Raw genomic sequence first — 26,251 nt, forward strand, 5'->3', positions numbered from 1 at the left:
GAAAGTTAGAGGGAAAGTTAGAGGGAAAGAGAGAGGTAAAGAGAGATGTAATGAGAGAGGGAAAGAGATAGGGAAAGAGAGAGGGAAAGAGATAGGGAAAGAGACAGGGATAGTGAGAGGGAAAGTGAGAGGTAAATAGAGGGAAAGAGAGAGGGAGAGAGAGAGTGAAAGAGAGAGGGATAGAGAGAGGGATAGAGAGTGGGAAAGAGAGAGGTAAAGAGAGAGGGTAAGAGAGAGGGAAAGAGAGAGGGTAAGAGAGAGGGAAAGAGAGAGGGTAAGAGAGAGGGATAGAGAGGGGTAAAGAGAGAGGTAAAGAGAGAGGGATAGAGAGAGGTAAAGGGAGAGGGAAAGTTAGAGGGATAGAGAGAGGTAAAGAGAGAGGGAAAGAGAGAGGGGGATAAAGAGATGTAAAGAGAGAGGGATAGAGAGAGGGAAAGAGAGAGGGACAGAGAGAGGGATAGAGAGAGGTAAAGAGAGAGGGATAGAGAGAGGGATAGAGAGAGGTAAAGAGAGAGGGATAGAGAGAGGGATAGAGAGAGGGATAGAGAGTGGGAAAGAGAGAGGGAAAGAGAGAGGGAAAGAGAGAGGGTAAGAGAGAGGGAAAGAGAGAGGGTAAGAGAGAGGGAAAGTTAGAGGGATAGAGAGGGGTAAAGAGAGAGGTAAAGAGAGAGGGATAGAGAGAGGTAAAGGGAGAGGGAAAGTTAGAGGGATAGAGAGAGGTAAAGAGGGGGATAGAGAGGGGGAAAGAGAGAGGGAAAGAGAGAGGGAAAAGGAGAGGTAAAGAGAGAGGTAATGAGAGAGGGAAAGAGAGAGGGTAAGAGAGAGGGTAAGAGAGAGAGAAAGTTAGAGGGATAGAGAGAGGTAAAGAGAGAGGTAAGAGAGAGGGTAAAGAGAGGGGGGGGAAAGACAGAGGGAAAGAGAGAGGGAAAGAGAGAGGTAATGAGAGAGAGAGGTTAAGAGAGAGTGAAAGTTAGAGGGATAGAGAGAGGTAAAGAGAGAGGTAAAGAGAGAGGGAAAGAGAGAGGGAAAATTAGAGGGATAGAGAGAGGTAGAGGGATAGAGAGAGATAAAGAGGGGGATAGAGAGGGGGAAAGAGAGAGGGAAAAGGAGAGGTAAAGAGAGAGGTAATGAGAGAGGGAAAGAGAGAGGGTAAGAGAGAGGGTAAGAGAGAGAGAAAGTTAGAGGGATAGAAAGAGGTAAAGAGAGAGGGTAAGAGAGAGGGAAAGTTAGAGGGATAGAGAGAGGGAAAGAGAGAGGGATAGAGAGAGGGAAAGAGAGAGGGAAAGAGAGAGGGATAGAGAGAGGGAAAGAGAGAGGGAAATAGAGAGGTAATGAGAGAGGTAAAGAGAGGGGTAAATGAGAGAGGGAAAGAGAGAGGGAAAGAGAGAGGTAAAGAGAGAGGGAAAGAGAGAGGGTAAGAGAGGGGGAAAGACAGAGGGAAAGAGAGAGGTAAAGAGAGAGGTAATGAGAGAGAGAGGGTAAGAGAGAGGGAAAGTTAGAGGGATAGAGAGAGGTAAAGAGAGAGGTAAAGAGAGAGGGAAAGAGAGAGGGAAAATTAGAGGGATAGAGAGAGGTAGAGGGATAGAGAGGGGTAAAGAGAGAGGGATAGAGAGAGGGATAGAGAGAGGGAAAGTGAGAGGGATAGAGAGAGGGAAAGAGAGAGGGGGATAAAGAGATGTAAAGAGAGAGGGATAGAGAGAGGGAAAGAGACAGGGAAAGAGAGAGGGACAGAGAGAGGGATAGAGAGAGGTAAAGAGAGAGGGATAGAGAGAGGGATAGAGAGAGGTAAAGAGAGAGGGATAGAGAGAGGGATAGAGAGAGGGATAGAGAGTGGGAAAGAGAGAGGGATAGAGAGAGGTAAAGAGAGAGGGATAGAGAGAGGTAAAGAGAGTGGGCAGTTCATTGAGAGGTAAAGAGAAAAGCAAAGAGAAGTTCAAAGAAGTGGAAAAAATGGGAAAGTGGAAGAGAGAAAGAAAGAAAGAAAGAAAAGACAGAGCTTTTCAAGTGTTTTCTTTGTGTCTAAAGAGAAGTTTTAATTTGTCCAGTAATTCACTCTGGTCTCCTCTGTTGTAAACCAGCGATGCAGTATGGCACTTCAATCATTTAGCTGTGTTTATTTAGAATAATGCTGTTTAACTGCCTTTTTCAGCTGTTAGGTGTTCATGGCGATTCAGCCAGACACCCATAGTTACACCACCCTCTATCCCGCCCAAATGTTCATCAATTTCAGAGTTGATTGAATTTTTGGCAGGACACACACGTTGGCAGGCGCACACACACACACACACACACACAGCCACTCAGACACACTGGTTGGCTGTCAGACATTGACCATGTGTGTTTGTGTAGATAATCCAGTCTCTGAAACAATATTTACACCAGAGGGAGAGGGGGAGAGAGGGAGAGAGAGTCGGCCATAAGCAGACCTGGCTGTCAAGAGAATACAGGCTATTTGCCCATAAAATGAGGTCGAGACTGAGCTGTACTTTCTAACCTCCTGCCAAATGTATGACCATATTAGAGAGACATATTTCCCACAGAACCACAAAGTATTCGAAAACAAATCCAATTTTGATAAACTCCCAAATCTATAAGGTGGAATACCTCAGTGTGTCTCTACAGCAGAAAGATGTGTGACCTGTTGCTACAAGAAGAGGGCAACCAATGAAGAACAAACACCATTGTAAATACAACCTATATTTGTGTTTATTTATTTTCCCTATTGTACTTCAACTATTTGTACATTTTTACAACACTGTACATAGCCATAGTATGACATTTTTAACTTTTGTTAATGAAATGTTTACTATTTATTTCACTTGCTTTTACAAGGTAAACATATTTCCCATGCCAATGTAACAGTATAAATTTAGACCGTCCCCTCGCTCATACCCAGGCGCGAACCAGGGACCCTCTGCACACATCAAGAACTGACACCCACGAAGCATCGTTACCCATCGCTCCACAAAAGCCACGGCCCTTGCAGAGCAAGGGTAACTACTTCTTCAAGGTCTCAGAGCAAGTGACGTCACCGATTGAAACGCTATTTAGATCGCACCACCGCTAACTAAGCTAGCCGTTTCACATCCGTTACACCAATAAAGCCCTTTGAATTGAGAGATAGAGAGAGATATGGAGAAAGAGGGAGGGAGAGAGAGGTAACTGAGTCTGATCAACAGACTACATGCAGAGAGGAGAACAGTACCTACTGCCACTCACTTGTGTTTTTATAACATGTCCATCTGCTCTCTCTCTCTCTTTCTCTAGTTCACTGTTTCTCTGGTTATCCACCTTTCTCTCTCTCTTTCTCTCGTTCACTGTTTCTCTGGTTATCCACCTTTCTCTCTCTCTTTCTCTAGTTCACTGTTTCTCTGGTTATCCACCTTTCTCTCTCTCTTTCTCTAGTTCACTGTTTCTCTGGTTATCCACCTTTCTCTCTCTCTCTTTCTCTCGTTCACTGTTTCTCTGGTTATCCACCTTTGTCTCTCTCTCTTTCTCTAGTTCACTGTTTCTCTGGTTATCCACCTTTCTCTCTTTCTCTCGTTCACTGTTTCTCTGGTTATCCACCTTTGTCTCTCTCTCTTTCTCTAGTTCACTGTTTCTCTGGTTATCCACCTTTCTCTCTCTCTCTTTCTCTCGTTCACTGTTTCTCTGGTTATCCACCTTTGTCTCTCTCTCTTTCTCTAGTTCACTGTTTCTCTGGTTATCCACCTTTGTCTCTCTCTCTTTCTCTAGTTCACTGTTTCTCTGGTTATCCACCTTTCTCTCTCTCTTTCTCTCGTTCACTGTTTCTCTCTCTCTTTCTCTCGTTCACTGTTTCTCTGGTTATCCACCTTTCTCTCTCTCTTTCTCTCGTTCACTGTTTCACTGTTTATCCACCTTTGTCTCTCTCTCTTTCTCTAGTTCACTGTTTCTCTGGTTATCCACCTTTGTCTCTCTCTCTTTCTCTAGTTCACTGTTTCTCTGGTTATCCACCTTTGTCTCTCTCTCTTTCTCTAGTTCACTGTTCACTGTTTCTCCACCGTCTCTCTCTTTTCTCTAGTTCACTGTTTCTCTGGTTATCCACCTTTCTCTCTCTCTTTCTCTAGTTCACTGTTTCTCTGGTTATCCACCTTTGTCTCTCTCTCTTTCTCTAGTTCACTGTTTCTCTGGTTATCCACCTTTGTCTCTCTCTTTTCTCTCGTTCACTGTTTCACTGTTTCCACCTTTGTCTCTCTCTCTTTCTCTCGTTCACTGTTTCTCTGGTTATCCACCTTTGTCTCTCTCTCTTTCTCTAGTTCACTGTTTCTCTTGTTTATCCACCTTTCTCTCTCTCTTTCTCTCGTTCACTGTTTCTCTGGTTATCCACCTTTCTCTCTCTCTCTTTCTCTAGTTCACTGTTTCTCTGGTTATCCACCTTTGTCTCTCTCTCTTTCTCTAGTTCACTGTTTCTCTGGTTATCCACCTTTGTCTCTCTCTATTTCTCTAGTTCACTGTTTCTCTGGTTATCCACCTTTGTCTCTCTCTCTTTCTCTAGTTCACTGTTTCTCTGGTTATCCACCTTTGTCTCTCTCTATTTCTCTAGTTCACTGTTTCTCTGGTTATCCACCTTTGTCTCTCTCTCTTTCTCTAGTTCACTGTTTCTCTGGTTATCCACCTTTGTCTCTCTCTATTTCTCTAGTTCACTGTTTCTCTGGTTATCCACCTTTGTCTCTCTCTCTTTCTCTAGTTCACTGTTTCTCTGGTTATCCACCTTTCTCTCTCTTTCTCTCGTTCACTGTTTCTCTGGTTATCCACCTTTGTCTCTCTCTCTTTCTCTAGTTCACTGTTTCTCTGGTTATCCACCTTTGTCTCTCTCTCTTTCTCTAGTTCACTGTTTCTCTGGTTATCCACCTTTGTCTCTCTCTCTTTCTCTAGTTCACTGTTTCTCTGGTTATCCACCTTTCTCTCTCTCTTTCTCTAGTTCACTGTTTCTCTGGTTATCCACCTTTGTCTCTCTCTCTTTCTCTAGTTCACTGTTTCTCTGGTTATCCACCTTTGTCTCTCTCTCTTTCTCTAGTTCACTGTTTCTCTGGTTATCCACCTTTGTCTCTCTCTCTTTCTCTAGTTCACTGTTTCTCTGGTTATCCACCTTTGTCTCTCTCTCTTTCTCTAGTTCACTGTTTCTCTGGTTATCCACCTTTCTCTCTCTCTTTCTCTCGTTCACTGTTTCTCTGGTTATCCACCTTTCTCTCTCTCTTTCTCTAGTTCACTGTTTCTCTGGTTATCCACCTTTCTCTCTCTCTCTTTCTCTAGTTCACTGTTTCTCTGGTTATCCACCTTTGTCTCTCTCTCTTTCTCTAGTTCACTGTTTCTCTGGTTATCCACCTTTCTCTCTCTATTTTTCCACCTTTCTCTAGTTCACTGTTTCTCTGGTTATCCACCTTTGTCTCTCTCTCTTTCTCTCGTTCACTGTTTCTCTGGTTATCCACCTTTCTCTCTCTCTTTCTCTAGTTCACTGTTTCTCTGGTTATCCACCTTTCTCTCTCTCTCTTTCTCTAGTTCACTGTTTCTCTGGTTATCCACCTTTGTCTCTCTCTCTTTCTCTAGTTCACTGTTTCTCTGGTTATCCACCTTTGTCTCTCTCTCTTTCTCTAGTTCACTGTTTCTCTGGTTATCCACCTTTGTCTCTCTCTCTTTCTCTAGTTCACTGTTTCTCTGGTTATCCACCTTTCTCTCTCTCTTTCTCTCGTTCACTGTTGCACTGTTTCCACCTTTGTCTCTCTCTCTTTCTCTAGTTCACTGTTTCTCTGGTTATCCACCTTTGTCTCTCTCTCTTTCTCTAGTTCACTGTTTCTCTGGTTATCCACCTTTGTCTCTCTCTTTCTCTAGTTCACTGTTTCTCTGGTTATCCACCTTTCTCTCTCTCTTTCTCTCGTTCACTGTTTCTCTGGTTATCCACCTTTCTCTCTCTCTCTTTCTCTAGTTCACTGTTTCTCTGGTTATCCACCTTTGTCTCTCTCTCTTTCTCTAGTTCACTGTTTCTCTGTTTCCACCTTTGTCTCTCTCTCTTTCTCTAGTTCACTGTTTCTCTGGTTATCCACCTTTGTCTCTCTCTATTTCTCTAGTTCACTGTTTCTCTGGTTATCCACCTTTCTCTCTCTCTCTTTCTCTAGTTCACTGTTTCTCTGGTTATCCACCTTTGTCTCTCTCTATTTCTCTAGTTCACTGTTTCTCTGGTTATCCACCTTTGTCTCTCTCTTTTCTCTAGTTCACTGTTTCTCTGGTTATCCACCTTTGTCTCTCTCTATTTCTCTAGTTCACTGTTTCTCTGGTTATCCACCTTTGTCTCTCTCTCTTTCTCTCGTTCACTGTTGCACTGTTTCCACCTTTGTCTCTCTCTCTTCTCTAGTTCACTGTTTCTCTGGTTATCCACCTTTCTCTCTCTCTTTCTCTCGTTCACTGTTGCACTGTTTCCACCTTTGTCTCTCTCTCTTTCTCTAGTTCACTGTTTCTCTGGTTATCCACCTTTCTCTCTCTCTTTCTCTCGTTCACTGTTTCTCTGGTTATCCACCTTTCTCTCTCTCTCTTTCTCTAGTTCACTGTTTCTCTGGTTATCCACCTTTCTCTCTCTCTATTTCTCTAGTTCACTGTTTCTCTGTTTATCCACCTTTCTCTCTCTCTCTTTCTCTAGTTCACTGTTTCTCTGGTTATCCACCTTTGTCTCTCTCTATTTCTCTAGTTCACTGTTTCACTGTTTCCACCTTTGTCTCTCTCTCTTTCTCTAGTTCACTGTTTCTCTGGTTATCCACCTTTGTCTCTCTCTCTCTCTCTCTCGTTCACTGTTTCACTGTTTCCACCTTTGTCTCTCTCTCATTCTCTAGTTTACTGTTTCTCTGGTTATCCACCTTTCTCTCTCTCTATTTCTCTAGTTCACTGTTTCTGTCACGCCTTGGTCATAGTGTTTTGTGTTTCGTTATATATTTGGTCAGGCCAGGGTGTGACATGTGTTTATTTTGTGGTATTGGGGTTTTTGTAGTTATTGGGATTGCGGCTGAGTAGAGGTGTTGCATAGGCTCACTGTGGGTTCACTGTGTATTTCGTGGGTGATTGTTCCTGTCTCTGTGTAGTGTTCACCAGACAGGCTGTAATTAGTTTTCACGTTCCGTTTGTTGTTTTGTATTTGTATAGTTATTTCATGTAGGAGCAGCGAAGGGAGGACGTTATGAACAGCAGAGGTATGGAGTATACTACGTGGGAAGAAATAGACAGGTGGGCGGTCGACCCAGAGAGAGTGCCGGCGCCCGCCTGGGATTCGCTGGAGCAGTGCGAAGAGGGCTATAGGAGAATGGAGTCGAAGAGAAAAACACGGTTGGCAAGGAAGCCCGAAAAGCAGCCCCAAAAATGTATGGGGGGGGGCTCAGAGGGAGAGTGGCTGAGTCAGGAGTCAGACCTGAGCCAACTCTCCCTGTTAATCGTGAGGAGCAGCGATCAAAGGACTTCTGGACTTGGCAGGAGATATTAGACAGAAAAGGACCCTGGGCTCAGCCTGGAGAATATCGCCGTCCCAAGGAAGAACTGGAGGCGGAAAAGCGGAGAGGCGCTGGTATGAGGAGGCAGCACGGCGACGCGGATGGAAGCCTGAGAGTCAGCCCCAAAAAATTAATGGGGGGGGGCTTACAGGGAGTATGGCTATGCCAGGTAGGAGACCTGCGCAAACTCCCTGTGCTTACCGGGGGGCTAGAGAGACCGGGCAGGCACCGTGTTATGCTATGGAGCGCACAGTGTTTCCAGTGCGGGTGCATAGCCCGTTGCGGTTCATACCAGCCCTTCGTATTGGCCGGGCTAGAGTGGGCATCGAGCCAGGTAAGGTTGGGCAGGCTCGGTGCTCAAGAGCTCCAGTGCGCCTGCACGGCCCGGTCTATCCAGAGCCACCTCCACACCCCAGCCCTCCGGTAGCAGCTCCCCGCACCAGGCTTCCTGTGCGTGTCCTCGATCCAGTATCACCAGTGCCAGCACCACGCATTAGGCCTACAGTGCGCCTCGCCTCTCCAGCGCTGCCGGAGTCTCCCGCCTGTTCAGCGCTATCAGAGCCTTCCTCCTCTACACCGCTGCTGGAGTCTCCCGCCTGTTCAGCGCTATCAGAGCCTTCCTCCTCTCCAGCGCTGCCGGAGTCTCCCGCCTGTTCAGCGCTATCAGAGCCTTCCTCCTCTCCAGCGCTGCCGGAGTCTCCCGCCTGTTCAGCGCTATCAGAGCCTTCCTCCTCTACAGCGCTGCCGGAGTCTCCCGCCTGTTCAGCGCTATCAGAGCCTTCCTCCTCTACACCGCTGCCGGAGTCTCCCGCCTGTTCAGCGCTATCAGAGCCTTCCTCCTCTACACGCTGCCGGAGTCTCCCGCCTGTTCAGCGCTATCAGAGCCTTCCTCCTCTCCTGCGCTGTCGGAGTCTCCCGCCTGTTCAGCGCTATCAGAGCCTTCCTCCTCTACAGCTGCCGGAGTCTCCCGCCTGTTCAGCGCTATCAGGCCTTCCTCCTCTAGCGCTGCCGGAGTCTCCCGCCTGTTCAGCGCTATCAGAGCCTTCCTCCTCTACAGCGCTGCCGGAGTCTCCCGCCTGTTCAGCGCTATCAGAGCCTTCCTCCTCTACACCGCTGCCGGAGTCTCCCGCCTGTTCAGCGCTATCAGAGCCTTCCTCCTCTACAGTCTCCCGCCTGTTCAGCGCTATCGGAGCGCTGCTCTCCCGCCTGTTCAGCGCTATCAGAGCCTTCCTCCTCTACAGCGCTGCCGGAGTCTCCCGCCTGTTCAGCGCTATCAGAGCCTTCCTCCTCTACACCGCTGCCGGAGTCTCCCGCCTGTTCAGCGCTATCAGAGCCTTCCTCCTCTACACCGCTGCCGGAGTCTCCCGCCTGTTCAGCGCTATCAGAGCCTTCCTTCCCTCCTGCGCTGTCGGAGTCTCCCGCCTGTTCAGCGCTTCTAGAGCCTTCTTCCTCTACAGCGCTGCCGGAGCCTCCTGCCTGTTCGGAGCAGCCTGAGCTGCCAGTCTGCATGAAGCAGCCAGAGCTGTCAGTCTGCAAGGAGCTGCCAGTCTGCAAGGAGCTGTCAGTCTGCAAGGAGCTGCCAGTCTGCAAGGAGCTGCCAGTCTGCATGGAGCAGCCAGAGCTGTCAGTCTGCAAGGAGCTGTCAGTCTACAAGGAGCTGTCAGTCTGCAAGGAGCTGCCAGTCTGCAAGGAGGTGTCAGTCTGCATGGAGCAGCCAGAGCTGTCAGTCTGCAAGGAGCTGTCAGTCTGCAAGGAGCTGCCAGTCTGCAAGGACCTGCCAGTCTGCAAGGTGCTGCCAGCCTGCATGGAGCAGTCAGAGCTGTCAGCCTGCATGGAGCAGTCAGAGCTGTCAGTCTGTATGAAGCAGCCAGAGCTGTCAGTCTGCATGAGGCAGCCAGAGCTGCCAGTCTGCAAAGAGCTGTCAGTCTGCAAGGAGCTGTCAGTCTGCAAAGAGCTGCCAGTCTGCAAGGAGCTGTCAGTCTGCAAGGAGCTGTCAGTCTGCAGGGAGCTGTCAGCCTGCATGGAGCAGCCAGAGCTGTCAGTCTGCAAGGAGCTGTCAGTCTGCAGGGAGCTGTCAGCCTGCATGGAGCAGCCAGAGCTGTCAGTCTGCAAGGAGCTGTCAGTTTGCAAGGAACTTCCAGTCTGCAAGGAGCTGCCAGTCTGCAAGGAGCTGCCAGTCTGCATGGAGCAGCCAGAGCTGTCAGTCTGCATAGAGCAGCTAGATCCGCCAGTCAGCCATGATCTTCTAGAACTGCCAGTCAACCAGATTCTTCCAGATCTGCCAGTCAACCAGTCTCTTCCAGATCTGCCAGTCAACCAGAATCTTCCAGATCTGCTAGTCAACCAGAATCTTCCAGATCCGCCAGCCAGCCAGGATCTACCGGAGCCTACTACCTGCCTGAGCTTCATCTCAGTACTGGGCTTTCTCTCAGGACTGGGCTGCCCCTCAGTCCCGAGCTGCCCCTCAGTCCCGAGCGTTATATATTTGGTCAGGCCAGGGTGTGACATGTGTTTATTTTGTGGTATTTCGTATTGGGGTTTTTGTAGTTATTGGGATTGCGGCTGAGTAGGGGTGTTGCATAGGCTCACTGTGGGTTCACTGTGTATTTCGTGGGTGATTGTTCCTGTCTCTGTGTAGTTTCACCAGACAGGCTGTAATTAGTTTTCACGTTCCGTTTGTTGTTTTGTATTTGTATAGTTATTTCATGTATCGTCATTCTCTTCGTTAAAGACATGAGTAACCACCACGCTGCATTTCGGTCCGACTCTCTTTCAACAAACAAAGAACGCCGTTACAGTTTCTCTGTTTCCACCTTTGTCTCTCTTTATTTCTCTGTCTACTTCCACACCTTCCTCTTTACGTACCCCTGCTCCTATCTCCCTTTTTTCTCCATTTGATCGCCAGGCAGCTCTCATCTAACATAGATAGATGGATAGTTATCTGGGGTTTACATGCTGCGTCCTATCTGTAGATCTGGGATTGATTATAATGTCTGGCAGCATGTCAACAGGCTGAGACAATCAGCCATGTCCAAGGGCAGGTTGGCATTTATTGTCACGAATGCCCTGGAGGCAGCTCTGCAGAGTGGTCACTAGTTGGCACAGCCACAAAGTCATCAAATCTGATTTTAAACCAAACCCTAACCCTAACCCTAACCCTAACCATGGCCACACTGCTACCCCTAAAGCCTAACCTGAAATTATTTTGGTGTTCATGAATTTTTACAATATAGCCAGTTTTGACTTGGAAGCTGTCCCATCTAAGGGAAACCACTGAGTTCTGCCTCCAGGACAAGACTCATGACAATAAACGTTAACCCGGCTTCCCAACATGAAGGAGATATATACACACACACACACACACACACACACACACACACACACACACACACACACACACACACACACACACACACACACACACACACACACACACACACACACACACACACACATTCTCCCTGGCACGCACATAGGGCTGTGATTGTCAAGCAAATAACTGTCAGTCTCACGTTAATTAATATAAACACATTTTGCATCTCCTAGCTTCCACAAGCTACTAATGCAAATCTTTGGAATGTCTATGTTTGGAGATGTCTAATAAATCCATGTAATATAGCCTACCATCACAATAAATCCATGTAATATAGCCTACCATCACAATAAATCCATGTAATATAGCCTACCATCACAATAAATCCATGTAATATAGCCTACCATCACAATAAATCCATGTAATATAGCCTACCATCACAATAAATCCATGTAATATAGCCTACCATCACAATAAATCCATGTAATATAGCCTACCATCACAATAAATCCATGTAATATAGCCTACCATCACAATAAATCCATGTAATATAGCCTAGCATCACAATAAATCCATGTAATATAGCCTACCATCACAATAAATCCATGTAATATAGCCTACCATCACAATAAATCCATGTAATATAGCCTACCATCACAATAAATCCATGTAATATAGCCTACCATCACAATAAATCCATGTAATATAGCCTACCATCACAATAAATCCATGTAATATAGCCTACCATCACAATAAATCCATGTAATATAGCCTAGCATCACAATAAATCCATGTAATATAGCCTACCATCACAATAAATCCATGTAATATAGCCTACCATCACAATAAATCCATGTAATATAGCCTACCATCACAATAAATCCATGTAATATAGCCTACCATCACAATAAATCCATGTAATATAGCCTACCATCACACTAAATCCATGTAATATAGCCTACCATCACAATAAATCCATGTAATATAGCCTACCATCACAATAAATCCATGTAATATAGCCTACCATCACAATAAATCCATGTAATATAGCCTACCATCACAATAAATCCATGTAATATAGCCTACCATCACAATAAATCCATGTAATATAGCCTACCATCACAATAAATCCATGTAGTATAGCCTACCATCACAATAAATCCATTATTTATTTTAGACAGGCCTAAAGAAACATGATATGAAGACAATGTAGTAAATTTCAGAAGAACAGCAGAGAACACTCTGAGTTGTCCTAATGTTAGGTCCTGATCTGGCTATGCCAAATGGCTGTGGGCTACACTTGTTCATTTAGCAGACAAGATTTGCCCAGAATTCTATGGCATTATTTTATAGTATGAAGAAAACAATTGAACAACGTTGAATAAAAAAAAATATATATTTTCTCCAAACTATTTGAAGGAGTGAGCACATGCGACTATTCTGTGTTGAGCAGTTAACAAAGAAATAGATATTCCGTAAATACCTCTGTGAGCGAAGGACGGTACGACGATGTGAAAATCTGGAGACTTCTCAAACGTAGTGTGCACCCACTCCGTCAACATTAGCAGGACAGAGAAACCAGACACATGCTCATTGCTCACTTTGAGCATGTAAATGATGGTATGAAATAAACCAAAAGTCGTTGTGAACACCGGTTCCACTCCGAGAATGAGAACGGTAAATTGCTGTAATTAATACATGCATTAATAACAGAAATGAATGTAATCAAATGACAAGGGTTAATGGTAATTGCCTGTTTTACAAACAGAAGGCTACCACATGGGGGCATTCATAAAAGTGTATTGTTTAACACTGTTTAACCTAGAACAGGGATTCCCAAAGTTTTTCACTCAGGCCCCCCTGTTCTATACATTTTGCCAAGTCTAATGTCTATTCATGTGATATTTGAGGGACTCGAACAGTACTACAAAATATATGGGCAACAAAACCTGTTCGCTGACATGAGCTAGTTGATTTGGACATTTCTGACAGGACTAGGATACTACTATACTTTGCGGGTATAGGAGGGCGGCAGAACCAGACCAACCTGTTGAATAATTAATGAATAGTCAGACGCATCCAACCTTTTTTAAAAGAAGACCGATTTATTTATTTACTAAAAGCAATGAAAATGTGCATTGAAGTCCTCTACATGCCCTAGCAGATTAGCTCATGGAGCATCATAGGACAGTTGGAAAGGAGATGAAGAATATTTAAAAGACAGACAAGTTAGCAAATCAATTGCTTATAATCATTAGTAAAAACTCCCGCTATTAGCTAACGTTTATCTACATGAAAATAAAATTATTGCAAAAAAATTTTCATCCTGAAATGAAAGTAGACCTGTTTAAACGGTTCTGAAGGTTATTTTATGTTCCTGACGGTCTCCACAACCGTCGGTTACACGGTTATTCAATTACCTTCGCAGCTTGAATGTTAACGTGAGAGAGAGAAACCAAAATGGCCCGGTTCTCCTATTGGCTAATTCACCTTACATCAACCCTCTCTCGTTACCTCCCTGCCTCCCTCTCCCTTTGTCTCGCTACCACTCTTTCCCTCTCCCAAATTCTCCCTCCCTCCCTGCCAACCCCTCTCCCCTCTCTTTCTTCCTCTCTCCCTCCCTGCCAACCCCTCTTCCCTCTCTCTCTTCCTCCCTCCCTCCCTGCCAACCCCTCTCCCCTCTCTCTCTTCCTCCCTCCCTCCCTGCCAACCCCTCTCCCCTCTCTCCCTCCCTGCCAACCCCTCTCTCCCTCCCTCACTGCCAACCCCTCTCTCTCTTCCTCTCTCTCCCTCCCTGCCAACCCCTCTCCCCTCTCTCCCTCCCTCCCTGCCAACCCCTCTCCCCTCTCTCCCTCCCTTCCTGCCAACCCCTCTCCCCTCTCTCCCTCCCTGCCAACCCCTCTCTCCCTCCCTCCCTGCCAACCCCTCTCTCTCTTCCTCTCTCTCCCTCCCTGCCAACCCCTCTCTCCCTCCCTGCCTGCCAACCCCTCTCTCCCTCCCTCCCTGCCAACCCCTCTCTCTCTCCTCCCTCCCTCCCTGCCAACCCCTCTCTCTCTTCCTCCCTCCCTCCCCTGCCAACCCCTCTCTCCCTCCCTCCCTGCCAACCCCTCTCTCTCTTCCTCTCTCTCCCTCCCTGCCAACCCCTCTCCCCTCTCTCCCTCCCTCCCTGCCAACCCCTCTCCCCTCTCTCCCTCACTTCCTGCCAACCCCTCTCCCCTCTCTCCCTCCCTGCCAACCCCTCTCTCCCTCCCTCCCTGCCAACCCCTCTCTCTCTTCCTCTCTCTCCCTCCCTGCCAACCCCTCTCCCCTCTCTCCCTCCCTCCCTGCCAACCCATCTCCCCTCTCTCCCTCCCTTCCTGCCTACCCCTCTCCCCTCTCTCCCTCCCTTCCTGCCAACCCCTCTCCCCTCGCTCCCTCCCTTCCTGCCAACCCCTCTCCCCTCTCTCCCTCCCTTCCTGCCAACCCCTCTCCCCTCTCTCCCTCCCTTCCTGCCAACCCCTCTCCCCTCTCTCTCCTGAATTCTGTATTTTTTGTAATTTGCTTCCTCTGTTTCTCTCCCTTTCTCCTTTTATATATGACAGGTTATTTATTTAGTGTTTGATGAACTACACACTCACTGTCGCACACACACACAGACCCACCCACCCACCCAGACAGGTTGTTAATAACTGCAGGGTCTGATAGCCATGTGGGCGTCTCAGTAGGTGTTTTATTTAGATGAAAGATCTCACTACCGACATCAGACTGCTAGTCTGACTTGTGACAGGTGTTTATATATGATGTGCACATTAACTCTTCAGACACTCTCTCTCTCCCTCTCTTTCTCTTGTTCACTCTCTCTCACTCTTTCTCTCTCTGTCTTTCTGTCCTTCTCTAGAACTCTGCCTCACCCCCCCCTATCTCTCTTCCTCTCTATCTATCCCGCTCTCTGTTTTTCCCATAGGGATTTCCTGCAATCCGTTTGCGGCTGTGTTGCATCATGCCCATTTCTGATTGGATTTCTGAAGTCTTAGACTATGGCGGTATAGGAGACAGGTTTTAGAACCACAAGGACAGGGAAGCTGAATCATATCCAGAGATTATATAGGTTACACCCTTTTCCCTTTATAGTGCACTACTTTTGACTAGAGCCCTCATAGGGAGCACAGGGCTCTGGTCAAAAATAGTGCGCTATACAGGGAATAGGGTGTGAATTTGGACTCACATTCAGTCTGATTGGAATCAGAGGCTGCATGTACTGAAGAAGCAGCTGAAGCAATAGAGAAATCAGTACTTTGAAGTGTAAATTCAACCCGTTATTTCCTAGTGATTTCAACCATTAACCTTCTATAGGCATATAAAGAGAGCAACCTGCTGAATTACCACCTAATGCCTCCCTCCTTTCTTCTTTCCAATCTACCCCCCCTCTTTTTGTACCTTTCCCTCTTCCCTCCGTTTTAGTATTCCTTATTAATGAGGCGACTTCAATAGAGCCTAAGCCATTAATACTACCAGAGTAGTTTGAGTTTAAACTCCAGGTCAGGGAGGAGGGGAATAGAGAGAACGGGGAAGAAACGGTGAAGCTTTCACTGTTATATCTTTCTTTTTACTCTCCTTTGATCTCAAAGTTCAGGCTGCGTTGCATCAGTGGTGCTGTAATGGCCAGGTTATCTCTCCTCGTGATGGCTGAGTGCAATTGGTCCAGGGTGTCCATCTGTTGAGTGACAACCATGTACAGGAGCTGTCCGGGGTGTTGAAAAGCGCTGACGGAAGAGCTGTCTACCGTCCTGACCACACTGACAGGGGAGCTGTCCATGGTCCTGGTCACACTGACAGATGAGCTGTCCATGGCCCTGATCACTCTGACAGAGGAGCTGTCCATGGTCCTGATCACTATGACGGAGGAGCTGCCCGTGATCCTGATCACACTGACAGGGGAGCTGTCCATGGTCCTGGTTACACTGACACATGAGCTGTCCATGGCCCTGATCACTTGGACATAGGAGCTGTCCATGGTCCTGATCACTTGGACAGAGATGAGAGAGCAGATTTAAAATGTCACCCAGGAGCGAATAAAGGTGCTATGGCAAGTTGGTGACTCTCCGCACAGGTTAGACTGAGTGTGAAGTATAACGTTTGCATTGCCCATGTCTGTGTGTGTGTGTGTGTGTGTGTGTGTGTGTGTGTGTGTGTGTGTGTGTGTGTGTGTGTGTGTGTGTGTGTGTGTGTGTGTGTGTGTGTGTGTGTGTGTGTGTGTGTGTGTGTGTGTGTGTGTGTGTGTGTGTGTGTGTGTGTGTGTGTGTGTGTACATGTACGTACGTATGTGCGTACGTGTGTACGTATGTGTGGTTGCATCTGTATCAACAATGGCCATGCCAGCCAGAGACAGAGCGAAGGGTGGTATTTCAGGTGACATTAACCGGGTCATTGTTTACAATAACTACAGGCCTAACCTACTCAAACCCTGCTCAGCACATGTCTCATGTTGTCTCCCTCTGGTTTCTGCTGAGGCACAACACCTCCCTCTCTCTCTATATCTCCCTCTGGTTTCTGCTGAGGCACAACTCTATATCTACAGTGCCTTGCGAAAGTATTCGTCCCCCTTGAACTTTGCGACCTTTTGCCACATTTCAGGCTTCAAACATGAAGATATAAAACTGTATTTTTGGTGAAGAATCAACAACAAGTGGGACACAATCATGAAGTGGAACGACATTTATTGAATATTTAAAACTTTTTTAACAAATCAAAAACTGAAAAATTGGGTGTGCAAAATTATTCAGCCCCTTTACTTTCAGTGCAGCAAACTCTCTCCAGAAGTTCAGTGAGGATCTCTGAATGATCCAATGTTGACCTAAATGACTAATGATGATAAATACAATCCACCTGTGTGTAATCAAGTCTCCGTATAAATGCACCTGCACTGTGATAGCCTCAGAGGTCCGTTAAAAGCGCAGAGAGCATCATGAAGAACAAGGAACACACCAGGCAGGTCCGAGATACTGTTGTGAAGAAGTTTAAAGCCGGATTTGGACACAAAAAGATTTCCCAAGCTTTAAACATCCCAAGGAGCACGGTGCAAGCGATAATATTGAAATGGAAGGAGTATCAGACCACTGCAAATCTACCAAGACCTGGCCGTCCCTCTAAACTTTCAGCTCATACAAGGAGAAGACTGATCAGAGATGCAGCCAAGAGGCCCATGATCACTCTGGATGAACTGCAGAGATCTACAGCTGAGGTGGGAGACTCTGTCCATAGGACAACAATCAGTCGTATATTGCACAAATCTGGCCTTTATGGAAGAGTGGCAAGAAGAAAGCCATTTCTTAAAGATATCCATAAAAAGTGTTGTTTAAAGTTTGCCACAAGCCACCTGGGAGACACACCAAACATGTGGAAGAAGGTGCTCTGGTCAGATGAAACCAAAATTGAACTTTTTGGCAACAATGCAAAACGTTATGTTTGGCGTAAAAGCAACACGGCTCATCACCCTGAACACACATCCCCACTGTCAAACATGGTGGTGGCAGCATCATGGTTTGGGCCTTCTTTTCTTCAGCAGGGACAGGGAAGATGGTTAAAATTGATGGAAAGATGGATGGAGCCAAATACAGGACCATTCTGGAAGAAAACCTGATGGAGTCTGCAAAAGACCTGAGACTGGGAAGGAGATTTGTCTTCCAACAAGACAATGATCCAAAACATAAAGCAAAATCTACAATGGAATGGTTCAAAAATAAACATTTCCAGGTGTTAGAATGGCCAAGTCAAAGTCCAGACCTGAATCCAATCGAGAATCTGTGGAAAGAACTGAAAACTGCTGTTCACAAATGCTCTCCATCCAACCTCACTGAGCTGTTTTGCAAGGAGGAATGGGAAAAAATGTCAGTCTCTCGATGTGCAAAACTGATAGAGACATACCCCAAGCGACTTACAGCTGTAATCGCAGCAAAAGGTGGCGCAACAAAGTATTAACTTAAGGGGGCTGAATAATTTTGCACGCCCAATTTTTCAGTTTTTGATTTGTTAAAAAAGTTTGAAATTTCCAATAAATGTCGTTCCATTTCATGATTGTGTCCCACATGTTGTTGATTCTTCACAAAAAATACAGTTTTATATCTTTATGTTTGAAGCCTGAAATGTGGCAAAAGGTCGCAAAGTTCAAGGGGGCCGAATACTTTCGCAAGGCACTGTATATCTCTATATCTCTCTATAGCTCCCTCTCTCTACACCTCCCTCTCTCAACACCTCCCTCTATCTACACCTCCCTCTCTCTACACCTCCCTCTCTCTCAACACCTCACTCTCTCTCTACACCTCTCTCTCTCAACACCTCCCTCTTTCTACACCTCCGTCTCTCTCAACACCTACCTCTCTATACCTCCCTTTCTCAGCACCTCCCTCTCCCTACAACTCCCTCTCTCTCTACACCTCCCTCTCTCTACACCTCTCTCTCTACACCTCCGTCTCTCTCAACACCTCCCTCTCTCTACACCTCCCTCTCTCTACACCTCCCTCTCTCTCTACACCTCCCTCTCTCTACACCTCCCTCTCTCTACATCTCCCTCTCTCTACGCCTCCCTCTCTCTACACCTCCCTCTCTCAACACCCCCCTCTCTCAACACCTCCCTCTCTCTACACCTCCCTCTCTCTCTCTACACCTCCCTCTCTCTACACCTCCGTCTCTCTCAACACCTCCCTCTCTCTACACCTCCCTCTCTCTCTATACCTCCCTCTCTCTACACCTCCCTCTCTCTCTACATCTCCCTCTCTCTACGCCTCCCTCTCTCTACACCTCCCTCTCTCAACACCCCCCTCTCCCTACAACTCCCTCTCTCTACACCTCCCTCTTTCTACACCTCCGTCTCTCTCAACACCTCCCTCTCTCTACACCTCCCTCTCTCAACACCTCCCTCTCCCTACAACTCCCTCTCTTTTCTCTCTCCATCTCTGTGGGTAGTAATATATTGTGACCTGTGTGAAGTGGTGGATCACAAGTCAACAAATAGAAAGGCCAGTACCACTCAGATTCAATTTATTAACAACCTATTATTGCATCATCTCCCCAATTCATGAATAATGTGTGTGCGTTGTGTTGTTTGTGTGTGTGTCTCTGTGTGTGTGTGTGTGTGTGTGTCTGTCTGTGTGTCTGTCTGTCTGTCTGTCTGTCTGTCTGTCTGTCTGTCTGTCTGTCTGTCTGTCTGTCTGTCTGTCTGTCTGTCTGTCTGTCTGTCTGTCTGTCTGTAAAAAAGAACACCAGTTTCATTTAACCTCTTAAGCCCACCCGAAACGCAGGCACCCAATTTAGCCATCTGGAAATGCAATTGCGCTACGCTAAATGCTAATAGCACTCGTTAAAACTAAAACGTTCATGAAAACACACAAGCAGGGTACTGAATTAAAGCTACACTCGTTGTGAATCTAGCCAACAAGTCAGATTTTTAAAATGCTTTTCGGCGAAAGCATGAGGAGCTATTATCTGATAGCATGCAACACCCCGAAATACCTGAAGGGGACGTAAACAAAATAATTAGCATAGCCGGCGCTACACAAAACGCAGAAATAAAATGTAAAACATTCATTACCTTTGACGAGCTTCTTTGTTGGCACTCCTATATGTCCCATAAACATCACTATTGCGTCTTTTTTTCCGATTAAATCGGTCCATATATACCCAAAATATCAATCTATGAAAAGTGTGTAATTCAGAAAAAACAAATTAAAATTAAAAAAGTTGACGATAAACTTTCACAAAACACTTCGAAATACTTTTGTAATCCAATTTAAGGTATTAGTAAACGTTAATAATCTATCAAATTAATCACGGGGCGATGTGTATTCAATAGCTCCACGTCTTCAAATCATGGTCGGAAAGAGGGAACACAGGACCCCTCATTAAAGGGCAGAGACAGAAAGAGGGAACACAGGACCCCTTATTAAAGGGCAGAGACAAGACCCCTCATTAAAGGGCAGAGACAAGACCCCTTATTAAAGGGCAGAGACAGAAAGAGGAACACAAGATCCCTCATTAAAGGGCAGAGACAGAAGGAGGGAACACCGGACCCCTCATTAAAGGGCAGAGACAAGACCCCTCATTAAAGGGCAGAGACAGAAAGAGGGAACACGGGACCCCTCATTAAAGGGCAGAGACAGAAAGAGGGAACACAGGACCCCACATTAAAGGGCAGAGACAGAAAGAGGGAACACGGGACCCCTCATTAAAGGGCAGAGACAGAAAGAGGGAACACGGGACCCCTCATTAAAGGGCAGAGACAGAAAGAGGGAACACGGGACCCCTCATTAAAGGGCAGAGACAGAAAGAGGGAATACTGGACCCCTCATTAAAGGGCAGAGACAGAAAGAGGGAACACGGGACCCCTCATTAAAGGGCAGAGACAGAAAGAGGGAACACAGGATTAAAGGGCAGAGACAGAAAGAGGGAACAAAGGACCCCTCATTAAAGGGCAGAGACAGAAAGAGGGAACACAGGACCCCTCATTAAAGGGCAGAGACAGAAAGAGGGAACACAAGACCCCTCATTAAAGGGCAGAGACAGAAAGAGGGAACACAGGACCCCTCAGTAAAGGGCAGAGACATGAAGAGGGACACCAAGGTTGAAGCGGTTGCCAGTCTGTCCATGACACCGGCTAAGGAGGAAATGTCACAGAGATGTGATACGTCGTCCTGTTTCTGGTACAATGTGTGTTATTCACCCCTGTTCCTTCTAATCTGTCATTAATCACTGAATTAATGAGACAAACTGACAACAATATAAATCTACCAGATCCATCAAGTGGTTTCTGTATGGAAGTGGTGCTGAGATAGGTCGTACTGAGTTGTTGTCTGCCAAAAGACAAAAACTTTAGACATGTCAGATCTCCATACACGGATAAAGGAGGAAAGACAAGGTTGATGGTTAGTTCGCTCTCTTGGATTTTTCTGTTCTCAAACTCATGATCCAATGACATTTTCATCCTTAGGAGGACAATTTAAACTACAGGCAGCAGAGAAGACTGTGTGTGTGTGTGTGTGTGTGTGTGTGTGTGTGTGTGTGTGTGTGTGTGTGTGTGTGTGTGTGTGTGTGTGTGTGTGTGTGTGTGTGTGTGTGTGTGTGTGTGTGTGTGTGTGTGTGTGTGTGTGTGCGCGCATGTATGTGCTCAGTAATAAAAGAAACGTCTTCACTGTCAACTGTGTTTATTTTCATCAAACTTAACATGTGTAAATATTTGTATGAACATAACAAGATTCAACAACTGAGACATAAACTGAACAAGTTCCACAGACATGTGACTAACAGAACTGGAATAATGTGTCCCTGTCCTGTGTGGCCACCAGCATCATTAAAACTTGTTGGGGACTAGGGTTCCAATTTTGGAACACCCCCCACGTTCAGCTGGAAGGTGGCGCATGGAACGCAAAAATATTCCTAAAAATATTTAACCTCCATACATTAACAAGTCCAATGGCTCAAATGAAAGATAAGCACCTTGTTTATCTACCCAGCAAGTCAGATTTCTAAAATGTTTTACGGCGAAAAAACATAGCACATATTTATGTCAAACCACCACCGAAGACACGGCTAATTTGCATAGCCAAGTTAAAAAAAATTGCAATCAACAAACGCAGGATTAAAAGAAAAATAATGCACTAACCATTTGAAATCTTCATCAGATGACAGTAATATAACATGTTACACAGTACATTTATGTTTTTTTCAATAATATGCTATATATATCCATAAATCTCTGTTTACAATGATGCATCGTTCAAAAAATGCTACTCAAATGTCCTGAGAAATGACGCTCCGGCAGATAACGTCAGCTAACAAGGAATACACATCATAAACTTTGACTAAATATGCATGTTCTACATATATATAGTTAGATACACTTCTTCTGAATGCAATCGCTGTGTTACATTTATTTTTAACGTTACAGGTTTCGTTCACTAGGCTATACTATGAGTCGGCGCTCAAAAAGTAGCATTATGGCTCCTCTATCTTGGAGTCCACATAAACCCAAATTTACCACATAAATATTCCCTTACCTTTGCTGTTCTTCCATCAGAAGACCTGGAAGGAATTATACTTACCAAAAACAGCGTTTAGTTTTGCAGTCTTTTGCGGTTCTCAAAAACGACACATTTCGGTTGAAATGTAGCCAAAAGTCAAGTGGATGCGCACCAAAACGTCGAACTTACATATTATATGTCGATTAAACTTGTCAAACTAACTTCATAATCAAGCTTTAACATGTTATAAAGGTGTACAGCAATCGTGAGGACGAACAGAAACACAGGCACCGTTTAATCGATCTTGGAAAAAAGACAGGACCTGACCAGAGCGCCCATAAAAGTGACCTGTTTTTTCGTGTGACCGAAAGGTTTCGGCCCGCCAAAACTCTCGTGAGCACTCGATTCTCACAATGAGAAGCCTCATTGAAAGCTGAGACCGCGCTGAAGACAGAGAGACTGTTCCCAGAACTGTAACTGCTTGGGAAGGGTGGGGCCGATGACGTCAAATTTGGGCCAACTTTTATGATGACAAGAGAGAGTTTGGGAGAATGACTGCCCTGAGAGTTCTACTTTACATACAGACATAATTTAAACGGTTTTAGAAGCTTTAGAGTGTTTTCTATTCAATAATATTTATTTATTTATTTGCATATATTAGCAACTTTTGACAAAAACAAATTATGTTTACTATGGGCACGCAATTACTCCAGCGGGGGCAGTAGACAGCCCTATCCCCATGAGGTTTTAAGTACTGCAGTGCATCTCCTCCTCGTGGACTGCACCAGATTTGCCAGTTCTTGTTGTGAGATGTTACCCCACTCTTCCACCAAGGCACTTGCAAGTTCTCTTACATTTCTGGGGGGAATGTCCCTGGCCCTCACCCTCCGATCCAACAGGTCGCATATATGCTCAATGGGATTGAGATCCGGGCTCTTCGCTGGCCATGGCAGAATGAGCAGTATGGCTGGTGGCATTGTCATGCTGGAGGGTCATGTCAGGATGAGCCTGCAGGAAGGGTACCACATGAGGGACGAGGATGTCTTCCCTGTAACGCACAGCGTTGAGATGGCCTGCAATGACAACAAGCTCAGCCCGATGATGCTGGGACACACTGCCCCAGACCATGACGGACCCTCCACCTCCAAATCGATCCCACTCCAGAGTACAGGCCTCGGTGTAACGCTCATTCCTTCGACGATAAACGTGAATCTGACCATCACCCCTGGTGAGACAAAACCGCGACTCGTCAGTGAAGTGCACTTTTTGTCAGTCCTGTCTGGTCCAGCGACGGTGGGTTTCTGCCCATAGGCGACGTTGTTGCCGGTGATGTCTGGTGAAGACCTGCCTTAAAACAGGCCTACAAGCCCTCAGTCCAGCCTCTCTCAGCCTATTGTGGACAGTCTGAGCGCTGATGGAGGGATTGAGCGTTCCTGGTGTAACTCGGGAAGTTGTTGTTGCTGTCCTGTACCTGTCCCGCAGGTGTGATGTTCAATGTACCGATCCTGTGCAGGTGTTGTTACACATGGTCTGCCACTGCGAGGACAATCAGCTGTCTGTCCTGTCTCCCTGTAGCACTGTCTTAGGCGTCTCACAGTCCCACATCTGCAGTCCTCATGCCTCCTTGCAGCATGCCTAAGGCACATTCACGCAGATGAGCAGGGTCCCTGGACATCTTTCTTTTGGTGTTTTTCAGAGTCAGTAGAAAGGCCTCTTTAGTGTCCTAAGTTTTCATAACTGTGACCTTAATTGCCTACCGTCTGTAAGCTGTTAGTGTCTTAACGACCATTCCACAGGTGCATGTTCATTCATTGTTCATGGTTAATTGAACAAGCATGGGGAACTGCATTTAAACCCTTTACAATGAAGATCTGGGAAGTTATTTGGATTTTTGAGAATTCATTTTGAAAAACAGGTCATGAAAAAGGGACGTTTATGTACGTGCCTGTGTGCATGATAACCGATAACAATAGCACTAATAACCATAATAACCAGTAACAATAGCACTAATAACCATAATAACCAGTAGCAATAGCACGAATAACCATAATAACCAGTAACAACAGCACTAATAACCATAATAACCAGTAACAATAGAACTAATAACCATAATAACCAGTAACAATAGCACTAATAACCAGTAACAACAGCACTAATAACCATAATAACCAGTAACAATAGCACTAATAACCATAATAACCAGTAACAATAGCACTAATAACCATAATAACCAGTAACAATAGCACGAATAACCATAATAACCAGTAACAACAGCACTAATAACCATAATAACCAGTAACAATAGAACTAATAACCATAATAACCAGTAACAATAGCACTAATAACCAGTAACAACAGCACTAATAACCACAATAACCAGTAACAATAGCACTAATAACCATAATAACCAGTAACAATAACACTAATAACCATAATAACCAGTAACAATAGCACTAATAACCATAATAACCAGTAACAATAGCACTAATAACCATAATAACCGGTAACAACAGCACTAATAATCATAATAACCAGTAACAATAGCACTAATAACCATCATAACCAGTAACAATAGCACTAATAACCACAATAACCAGTAACAATAGCACTAATAACCATAATAACCAGTAACAATAGCACTAATAACCATAATAACCAGTAACAATAACACTAATAACCATAATAACCAGTAGCAATAGCACTAATAACCATAATAACCAGTAACAATAGCACGAATAACCATAATAACCGGTAACAACAGCACTAATAATCATAATAACCAGTAACAATAGCACTAATAACCATAATAACCAGTAACAATAGCACTAATAACCACAATAACCACAATATAACCACAATAACCACAATAACCGTGACTAATGTCACGCCTTGGTCTTAGTATTTTGTGTTTTCGTTATTTATTTGGTCAGGCCAGGGTGTGACATGAGTTTATGTTGTGGTGTGTTTTTGTATTGGGGTTTAGTAGGTATTGGGATTGCGGCTGAGTAGGGGTGTCTAGAGTAGGCTTGGCTGCCTGAGGCGGTTCTCAATCAGAGTCAGGTGATTCTCGTTGTCTCTGATTGTGGTTATTGTGTTCACCAGATAGGCTGTAATAGGTTTTCGCGTTTCGTTAGTTGTTTTTGTATCTTAAGTTATTTCATGTATCGTTCAAATTATCATTAAAGAACATGAGCAACCACCACGCCACATTTTGGTCCGACTCTCTTTCTACAAACGAACGCCGTTACAGAATCACCCACCACACCCGGACCACGCAGCGTGGTAACAGGCAACAGTGACAGCGGAAGCAGCGAAAGGAGGAATGGACATGGGAAGACGTTTTGGATGGAAAAGGTTGTTACACTTTGGAGGAGATACTGGCTGGAAGAGATCGCCTCCCATGGGAACAGGTGGAGGCACTTAGGAGAGCAGAGGCAGCAGGAGAGAGGAGCCAACGTTACGAGGGAACACGGTTGGCAAGGAAACCCGAAAGTCAGCCCCAAAAATGTATTGGGGGTGGCTCAGGGAGAGTGTGGCAGAGTCAGGGTTCAGACCTGAGCCAACTCCCCCTGTTTACCGTAAGAAGCCATGGATGTTATCGGAGCTATCGGCGAAGCTGAGGGCTGAGTCTGAGAGGGTCGAGGAATTATTGGACAGAATGGAGGAGAGTGAACAGATGGGAGATGAGGAGACACTCGAGGAGTTGTTAATGGAATTGGAGGAGAGTGAAGAGAGAGAGCAGTTGATTTGGCGTAGTATGCAAGATAGTCGCCCGACGGAGCGTGTCGGGGATTTGATGGCACCTGGGTCAGCGCTCCATACTCGTCCTGAGGTGCGTGTTAGTCGGCTGGTGAAAATTGTGCAACTCTCACGCACTAGGCCTCCTGTGTACCTACCGAGCCTCGCACGTCCTGTGCCAGCCCTGCTCTCAGGCTCTCCAGTACTCCTTCACGGTCCTGTCCATCCTGTGCCACCTTCACACACCAGTCCTCCGGTGGCAGCTCCCCGCACCAGGCTTCCTGTGCGTGTCCTCGGTCCAGTACCACCAGTTCCAGCACCACGCACCAGGCCTTCAGTGCGCCTCGCCTGTTCAGCGCAGCCAAAGCCTTTCTCCTCTCCAGTGCTGTCGGAGTCTCCCGCCTGTTTAGCGCAGCCAGAGCCTTGCTTCTAATAATAATAATAATAATATATGCCATTTAGCAGACGCTTTTATCCAAAGCGACTTACAGTCATGTGTGCATACATTCTACGTATGGGTGGTCCCGGGAATCGAACCCACTACCCTGGCGTTACAAGCGCCATGCTCTACCAACTGAGCTACAGAAGGACCACAGCGCTGCGCTGTCGGAGCCTCCCGTCTGTTCAACGCAGCCAGCGCTTTCCTCCTCTCCTGCGCTGCCGGAGTCTCCCGCCTGTTCAGCGCTTCCAGAGCCTTCCTCCTCTACAGCGCTGCTGGA

At 45.9% G+C, this 26,251-nt stretch overlaps 1 pseudogene; it reads left to right on the top strand.

Annotated features, from left to right (window-relative positions):
- The window catches only part of LOC118382415 (contactin-associated protein-like 2), a 385,396-nt pseudogene that overhangs the window by 80,344 nt on the left and 278,801 nt on the right, over nucleotides 1–26,251 (top strand).

This window comes from Oncorhynchus keta, chromosome 4, assembly GCF_023373465.1.
Source record: "Oncorhynchus keta strain PuntledgeMale-10-30-2019 chromosome 4, Oket_V2, whole genome shotgun sequence".
Classification (NCBI taxonomy): Eukaryota; Metazoa; Chordata; class Actinopteri; order Salmoniformes; family Salmonidae; genus Oncorhynchus; species Oncorhynchus keta.